Here is a 9,393-nt window from a genome sequence, read left to right as displayed (position 1 = left end):
CAAACCCCGAACATCGGGGACGAATTTGTACCTTAACGAATGGGTCTGAATCGGCTCCTACAGATAGAGCCATCCTCATCTAGCCCTTTAATAGGATTAAGTGAGTAATAGCATTACTCGGTACTTGTGTAAAATCTGGACGCCCAATGTTTTCATTGTATTGCATCGCATCGCATGCAATATAGTGGCATACAATTCATGCAATGCGATTTTTCATTGTAAAGACCAGATTTTTAATTGTATAGTCACCCATGGGTGATTCCATACCCCCACTATCCAACTACGCATGGAGTTGATTATATATAGTGTGGCGAGCGCAGCGAGCCCGAAGCGTGGCGAGCAGACGCAGAATACATGTAAAGTATTCCACGTTCACTCGCCACGCTTCGGGCTCTGTGTCTCGCTGCGTTCGCCACACTATATAAAATCATCTCCATGCGTAGTTGGATAGTGGGGGTATGGAATCACCCATGGGTGACTATACAATTAAAAATCTGGTCTTTACAATGAAAAATCGCATCGCATGCCTTAAGTAGTGGCATGCAATGAAAAATTCGGGCGCCCAGATAATACACAAGTACCCATTACTCTGCTAATCCCGTACTGTATTGTTGTATGTATTGTATTGCTGCTGAGAACAATAGGCCTTGGCTCACCATGGCTCTCCAGAGAAGGCTGGCTGGGGAGGGCTCCATCTGTGTATATGCATTAATGTGACGATGGAGAATGCCTGCAATAACTGGGGGACTGCACGGCACAGCATGTGACAAATCATAGTCCTGTTATATGGACAAGTGTTACTATAAAACATGAGAAAAGTACCAAGGCCTCCCCATTTCCAGGTGCTCGTTACATGCATCAGCTCCACTGAAAACTGGAAGGTGAAAATGTGCTCATCAAAAGTTAAAGGATCAATGTGCAGGATGATGAAGATGTGTAACAAAGAGGTGCCAACGTCAGGAGCCTATTGCACGCAGGGTAGTACAGAGCCTCGCTGGGCCCCGGTACGTTTCAGGGGGCGTGGCCATGCACCCTTAAGAGCTGCTGCCGGCAGGTAATGGGGCCCCATTGGGCCCCTCCATCAGACTGGTAATTAGTACCCCCTTTATCAGCACCACTGACTGCATGCAATAGCTATTGACCTGGTAATTGCCCACAGCATTGGAATTCCACCACTGGCAGCAGTGGCAAATGCAGGATTTTTAGAGGGGGGTTTCCAAATGTAGTCCAAAATCTCCCACTCTGCAAGGCATCGGAGTAAGTACAGGAGTCTGGGGGAGCGGTAACAGCCCTGAAAATTGGTCTTTTCGGTACTTGTTTCCTAGCACGGCGCCAACGATTTTAATTGTATCCATCGGGTCCGCAAAAATCGCGTCGCATGCAACCAAATCACATGCAATGAGATCTACCCGATTTTTACATTGGAACCAATGTAAAATGGTCCCTGAAACCTGATTTTACATTGGGCCCAAAGTAAAATGCCCCCCATAGACCCCAATTTTCATTGTATACCTACCCTGATGGGTCAAATGCCCCCCCCCATTGTTAACGCCACCCCACGATCAACGCCAACCCGAAGCATGGCAAGCGCAGCAGTACGCGTCCTCCGACCTTTTCATACCCCCACTATCCACGTTGGCGTGGAGTTGACTGTATATAGTGTGGCGAGGGCAGCGAGCCACCGAGCCTGTAGCGTGGCGAGCACAGCGAGCCCCGGGAGGAGACGCCCATTACTTCACAGGTATTACGCGTCCCCTTGTGGGGCTCGCTGCGCTCGCCACGCTATATAAAATCGCCTTCACGCCGACGTGGATACTGGGGGTATGAAAAGGTCAAAGGACGCGTATCGCCGACGCTCGCCTTGCTTCGGGTTGGCGTTCACAGTGGGGTGGCGTTAACAATGGGGGGCCATTTCACATACAAATTACACATCAGGGTGGGTATACAATCAAATATCGGGTATGGTGGGCCATTTAACATGGTTCCCTATGTAAAATCGGGTCCATCGCATTGGTTGCATTGTATGCCATTATAATGGCATACAATGGACCCGATTTCACATAGGATTTTAACATTGATTACAATCAGGGCTATTTTTGTGCAGGCTCCAGCAGGAACTGAGGCCCTTATTCTAGTTCACTCTTTCTGACAAAATATTTCTTAAGGTGCGTACACACGGGGGCGATTTAGGGCAAAATCGCGGGAAATATGGTCGCTGCGTGACCATATTGCCCGCAATGGGAGTGTGCACCGGCGATATATCGCTGGTCGCAGGAACATGCTCCTGCGACCAGCTGATTTCCACTGCCGGGCTCCCCCCGGCAGTTTCTTTTACATCAGCGACCATCTCTGGTCGCTGATGTAAAGGAGAAACTGAGCAATATATTGCTCAGCCATATATTGCTCAGCCATATATGGCTGAGCAATATATGTCCCCCGTGTGTACACAGCATCAGATGGACAAAACCATGTGCACTGCAGGTGAGGCAGGTGTAAAACCCCACCCAAATCTAATTATCTCTGCACAAGTAACACCTGCCTCACCTGCAGTGCACATGGTTTTGTCCATCTAAGAAATATTTTGTCTGAAAGAGTGAACTAGAATAAGGGCCTCAGTTCCTGCTGGAGCCTGCACAAAAATAGCCCTGATTACAATGCAGTCAATGTTAAATTGCGTCGGTCGCATCGCATGCCATTATAATGGCATGCAATGGACCCGATTTTGTAATTGTCGGGAAAATGCTAAAAATAGCCCAAAATAGCGTCGGTCGGGTCCCATCGCATACCTTAACTTAAGGTATGCGATGGGTCACGATGGGCGCCGTGCTAGGAAACAAGTACCGTCTTTTCATAAACTGGATACTGTACTGATATTTAACAGTACAGATGGTCTATACTATAGGCTCTTTCAAACATTTAAATACAATAAGTAGTCAGAAAAGGTTAAACATGTAATAATAAATAAATACACAAACATAATAGAACCAGTGCTGCACTTTCACAATCTCACACTTCATGGTAAGGCTCCTGTCTCTTCCTCCTGGCAGCTGCTCTTCGGTCCAGTGCGATGTTTGAGGGCTCAGATCCATACATACAGTAAATGTGGTAGAAGAAGCTGGAACACTGCATGATGTGGTGGCAACTATATTGATCATATTATATACCAACTATTGTTGTCACAATTTAAGGCAGGGATGGGGAACCTTCGGCCCTCCAGCTGTTGTTGAACTACACATCACAGAATGCTTTTGCTGCAGTTTTAACATGGCCAATAGCAAAACATGTAGCAGTGCATGCTGGGATGTGTAGTTCAGCAACAGATGGAGGGCCAAAGTCGTCCCCAGAGCCAGATTAAGGTCTAAATGGGCCTGGAGCTGAAAATTATCAGAAGGGCCTATTATGCGCAATAATAGGGGCAAGGCCGGTGCAAGGAGCGCCCTAGGAGGGGGGGTGGCACCCCGGCGCTCACCCGCTCCATGGGTGGGACAGAGGGGCGGGGGGTGAAGCATCTGGAGCTGCTTCACTCCACGGTGGGGGGGTGTTTGCTGGAGATGCGGCGCTGGCCGCAGCGTCACTCACTTCCCTGCAGGGGGGCAGGTTGGTGGGGGAGAGAGAACACTGGAGTGCGTGCGGCGGCGGGAGTTACATAGCTCCACGGGGGGGAGCTGGGTAGAGAGAGGGAGCCACTCACCTGATCCGAGGGGTAGGGGCTGCTCCAATTGGCCGCCCTCCAGTGGCAAATGCCTAGAGCTGCCTAGTGGTGGCACCGGCCCTGAATAGGGGTTGTGGCCAGCACCTAATAATGTGGGTGGCGGGACCAGAGCCGGATTAACAATGGGCCTGATGGAGCTACAGCTCCAGGCCCACTCTCCAAATAGGCCCATTTTGTAGCTGAGGACCAGGGCTTTCCAACGAGCCAAGCCCTGCGTCGCTAGCCCCCCGGGAACCGGAGATACCGCCAGGCAAACCTGGAACGTTTTCCCCATAGGATAACATGGGACCCGCTAATTCCGATCTCCACCTGGTTCCAACGGCGGCCAGTTCCCCCTCCGGCATCACAGAAGCTCGAGGTTGATCTCAGTCAAACCCAAATCGCTGGGCCTTCAATCTGATACCTGGTCCATATGGGTTCATTGGTTCTAGAGATATAATGAACCCATATGGAAAACCCTTTTTTTTTCATTTCTGAAATGTAATGGCTGTTCATGTTGTTTGAGGACGGATTTCTCTGGAACCAAACGGCCCAGTTTCACGGGGCCAAAATCATTCGAAGCCTACATGTAAATGGGTCGGTTGGTTCCGAAGATATAGATGGTTGTTTAAAGGGGGACGGGCTGGTTTTCTCTCCCCTCACATCAGAAAATGCAGGGACTGGGCTGGCGTAAAAGAGGCCAGTCCGGGAATGTCCCTGCATGATCCTGGGACCATATTCCTGGGTAAATCCCTGCATTTTCTGGTATGAAAGGGGTATTATTTCAAATAGCCAGGACATGCAGTGCTCTGAATAAAGCCGGGCAGCCCCCTGCTCTCTGCCCGGCTGCCAATGGCTGTCATTTCTGCCCGGTGGCTGTCCCCCAGTTACCGCAAGCGTGTATTCTTATGGTGTGAGGCTTAACATGTAATGGGCATTATGGTGTAAATTTTTAATGTGCGCCTTTGGCGCACAATGCCCCTATTTATGAAGCATATTGTGTATTACTGCACAATCTGTTTGGTATAGTGCAGGCATGTCCAAACTATGGCCCTCCAGCTGTTGTGAAACTACAAGTCCCATCATGCATTGCCACAGTTTTGCTATTAGGGAATGCTAAACCTATGTCAAGGAATGCTGGGACAATGTAGTTTCACAATAGCTGGATGGCCACTGTTTGGACATGCTTGGTATAGTGTGTATTTTGGCTCAATCCATGTGGCAAAATGTGAATTTTGCCTTAATCTGTGTGTCATAGTGTGAATTTTGGCTCAATCGGTGTGAATTTTGGCTCATTCCATGTGGCATAATGTGTAAGAAGCAAGTACAGTATAAGGGGGTTACTATTGTGTTGCATGATTTGTATAAGGGGTATATGGGGCCTTATTCTGGTTGGTGCGGCCGGGCCGTACGCGTACGTCCCGGGGTTTTTTATGATCTGCGCATTCGTACATTCGCTAATGCGCAGGCGCGAACACTCCACAACGCTTACGGACGGGTCTCTACGTGCGAAAAAACCTATACGCGAGTGTACGGGCATTGGGGGCGGCATAGGGGCGTGATGAGGGGAGCGGCCGAAATAATGAGGGAAAATGGGCGTAAATATGGGCGTACACGGGGGTGTGCACCAAAAATGAGCGGTGCTACTACCGCACGATCGACTAAGTCACCGTTCATTTCGGACACAAAACAGGCGGCCGCCAACCGCCATCTCAAACCACCCCTACAGATACCGCATGCCAGCGTGCGCCTGGGTTAGCTAATTTACGCTGATTACTACCAAACACATACACCTGAATGTAATAACCAATGCTGCCGTCTATTAAGTCCAAACCATGATTTCACTACCTGCAAGCCACACACATCACTCAAACACATTGGAAGCTTATCTTTCTATACTTCTCGACATTTAAAGGTTTGTTTAATTTAAGGTAAGAATCTTTGTAAAGGTGCCCATACACGTACCAATTACCCGGTACTTTTTGTGCTAAAATAGCATCGTTGTGCATGTGTTGTGCATGGGATGCGATGCTATTTTAGCACAAAAAGTACCGGGTAATTGGTACGTGTATGGGCACCTTAAGACCTGCTTATATATGCTAAGGTAGGTATTTGTTAAACAGTTAGACACATTCACTACGTGCTTTCATAGACTTTACACAGTAGCACACTCAATCTACACAAGTCGACATGTGTCAACGTGTTCACTCTAATACAAACATAAACCACATCTAACACCTACAACGGATGTTTCAGCAATGTTTTAAGCCCATGGCCACTATTTTGCACATTAATTAATTCAATCAATTAATTAATTTTCATACTTCTAGTTGAAAGGCAAGATTTGCAGGTCCATATATGTGAAGGGTATGTCAGCGTACACGGACGTACGCTCACTCTCACGAGCGGTGACATAAGCTGAATTTTCTATTGAAAACAATAGGGACCCGTCCGTGCAAGCTGGCGTACGCTCAGATAGCCGCAAGAAGTCGGTGGGAAGACGGCCGAGAGACGTCCGTAAACGGTGGTGTACGCTCAATTGTACGCCAGTTGTCGGAGTGTAAGGGCTGGCCCGTCCGTGTACGTTGGCGTACGCTCAATTGTACGCCACTCCCCTTTGCCGATGTTTCTGGCCGTACGAATGCGGCTGAGTTGTGGGTGGACTTAACCCCAACGGCCGCGTACGGATAGCGTACGTTAATAGCGAACGTACGCACATTTGGCCGCTACGATCAGAATAAGGCCCATGGTGTGGTAAACTTAGGTGACCACATAAAAGGTGCTGAAATGTTGTCTATCCAGATTCGGCTTTCAGTATTTTTTTATGACTGGAGTGCTGCCTCAACCCGCAAGTATCCTAGGACATTGGCATCCTGCGGGTGCACCTTTGGAGGGCACCCGCCAATATATCTCCCTGCATTTTTCTTATGCCCGCCCCCTGCCTTTTCCAGGCATATATAATTAGTTGTAAGTAGTTACACAAATACAGACACACCCATGAGCAGACCACCCGAACAGAACACTGGTCCCGCCACCCACATTATTAGGTGCTGGCCACAACCCCTATTCAGGGCCGGTGCCACCACTAGGCAGCTCTAGGCATTTGCCACTGGAGGGCGGCCAATTGGAGCAGCCCCTACCCCTCGGATCAGGTGAGTGGCTCCCTCTCTCTACCCAGCTCCCCCCCGTGGAGCTATGTAACTCCCGCCGCCGCACGCACTCCAGTGTTCTCTCTCCCCCACCAACCTGCCCCCCTGCAGGGAAGTGAGTGACGCTGCGGCCAGCGCCGCATCTCCAGCAAACACCCCCCCACCGTGGAGTGAAGCAGCTCCAGATGCTTCACCCCCCGCCCCTCTGTCCCACCCATGGAGCGGGTGAGCGCCGGGGTGCCACCCCCCCTCCTAGGGCGCTCCTTGCACCGGCCTTGCCCCTATTATTGCGCATAATAGGCCCTTCTGATAATTTTCAGCTCCAGGCCCATTTAGACCTTAATCTGGCTCTGGGCGGGACCAGTGTTCTGTTCGGGTGGTCTGCTCATGGGTGTGTCTGTATTTGTGTAACTACTTACAACTAATTATATATGCCTGGAAAAGGCAGGGGGCGGGCATAAGAAAAATGCAGGGAGATATATTGGCGGGTGCCCTCCAAAGGTGCACCCGCAGGATGCCAATGTCCTAGGATACTTGCGGGTTGAGGCAGCACTCCAGTCATAAAAAAATACTGAAAGCCGAATCTGGATAGACAACATTTCAGCACCTTTTATGTGGTCACCTAAGTTTACCACACCATGGGCCTTATTCTGATCGTAGCGGCCAAATGTGCGTACGTTCGCTATTAACGTACGCTATCCGTACGCGGCCGTTGGGGTTAAGTCCACCCACAACTCAGCCGCATTCGTACGGCCAGAAACATCGGCAAAGGGGAGTGGCGTACAATTGAGCGTACGCCAACGTACACGGACGGGCCAGCCCTTACACTCCGACAACTGGCGTACAATTGAGCGGTACACCACCGTTTACGGACGTCTCTCGGCCGTCTTCCCACCGACTTCTTGCGGCTATCTGAGCGTACGCCAGCTTGCACGGACGGGTCCCTATTGTTTTCAATAGAAAATTCAGCTTATGTCACCGCTCGTGAGAGTGAGCGTACGTCCGTGTACGCTGACATACCCTTCACATATATGGACCTGCAAATCTTGCCTTTCAACTAGAAGTATGAAAATTAATTAATTGATTGAATTAATTAATGTGCAAAATAGTGGCCATGGGCTTAAAACATTGCTGAAACATCCGTTGTAGGTGTTAGATGTGGTTTATGTTTGTATTAGAGTGAACACGTTGACACATGTCGACTTGTGTAGATTGAGTGTGCTACTGTGTAAAGTCTATGAAAGCACGTAGTGAATGTGTCTAACTGTTTAACAAATACCTACCTTAGCATATATAAGCAGGTTCTTAAGGTGCCCATACACGTACCAATTACCCGGTACTTTTTGTGCTAAAATAGCATCGCATCCCATGCACAACACATGCACAACGATGCTATTTTAGCACAAAAGTACCGGGTAATTGGTACGTGTATGGGCACCTTTACAAAGATTCTTACCTTAAATTAAACAAACCTTTAAATGTCGAGAAGTATAGAAAGATAAGCTTCCAATGTGTTTGAGTGATGTGTGTGGCTTGCAGGTAGTGAAATCATGGTTTGGACTTAATAGACGGCAGCATTGGTTATTACATTCAGGTGTATGTGTTTGGTAGTAATCAGCGTAAATTAGCTAACCCAGGCGCACGCTGGCATGCGGTATCTGTAGGGGTGGTTTGAGATGGCGGTTGGCGGCCGCCTGTTTTGTGTCCGAAATGAACGGTGACTTAGTCGATCGTGCGGTAGTAGCACCGCTCATTTTTGGTGCACACCCCCGTGTACGCCCATATTTACGCCCATTTTCCCTCATTATTTCGGCCGCTCCCCTCATCACGCCCCTATGCCGCCCCCAATGCCCGTACACTCGCGTATAGGTTTTTTCGCACGTAGAGACCCGTCCGTAAGCGTTGTGGAGTGTTCGCGCCTGCGCATTAGCGAATGTACGAATGCGCAGATCATAAAAAACCCCGGGACGTACGCGTACGGCCCGGCCGCACCAACCAGAATAAGGCCCCATATACCCCTTATACAAATCATGCAACACAATAGTAACCCCCTTATACTGTACTTGCTTCTTACACATTATGCCACATGGAATGAGCCAAAATTCACACCGATTGAGCCAAAATTCACACTATGACACACAGATTAAGGCAAAATTCACATTTTGCCACATGGATTGAGCCAAAATACACACTATACCAAGCATGTCCAAACAGTGGCCATCCAGCTATTGTGAAACTACATTGTCCCAGCATTCCTTGACATAGGTTTAGCATTCCCTAATAGCAAAACTGTGGCAATGCATGATGGGACTTGTAGTTTCACAACAGCTGGAGGGCCATAGTTTGGACATGCCTGCACTATACCAAACAGATTGTGCAGTAATACACAATATGCTTCATAAATAGGGGCATTGTGCGCCAAAGGCGCACATTAAAAATTTACACCATAATGCCCATTACATGTTAAGCCTCACACCATAAGAATACACGCTTGCGGTAACTGGGGGACAGCCACCGGGCAGAAATGACAGCCATTGGCAGCCGGGCAGAGAG

Source organism: Crinia signifera, unplaced genomic scaffold (assembly GCF_055691185.1).
Source record: "Crinia signifera unplaced genomic scaffold, ASM5569118v1 HAP2_SCAFFOLD_144, whole genome shotgun sequence".
Taxonomy (NCBI): Eukaryota; Metazoa; Chordata; class Amphibia; order Anura; family Myobatrachidae; genus Crinia; species Crinia signifera.
The sequence above is the reverse complement of the archived record's forward strand: the minus strand, read 5'-3'. Positions refer to the sequence as shown.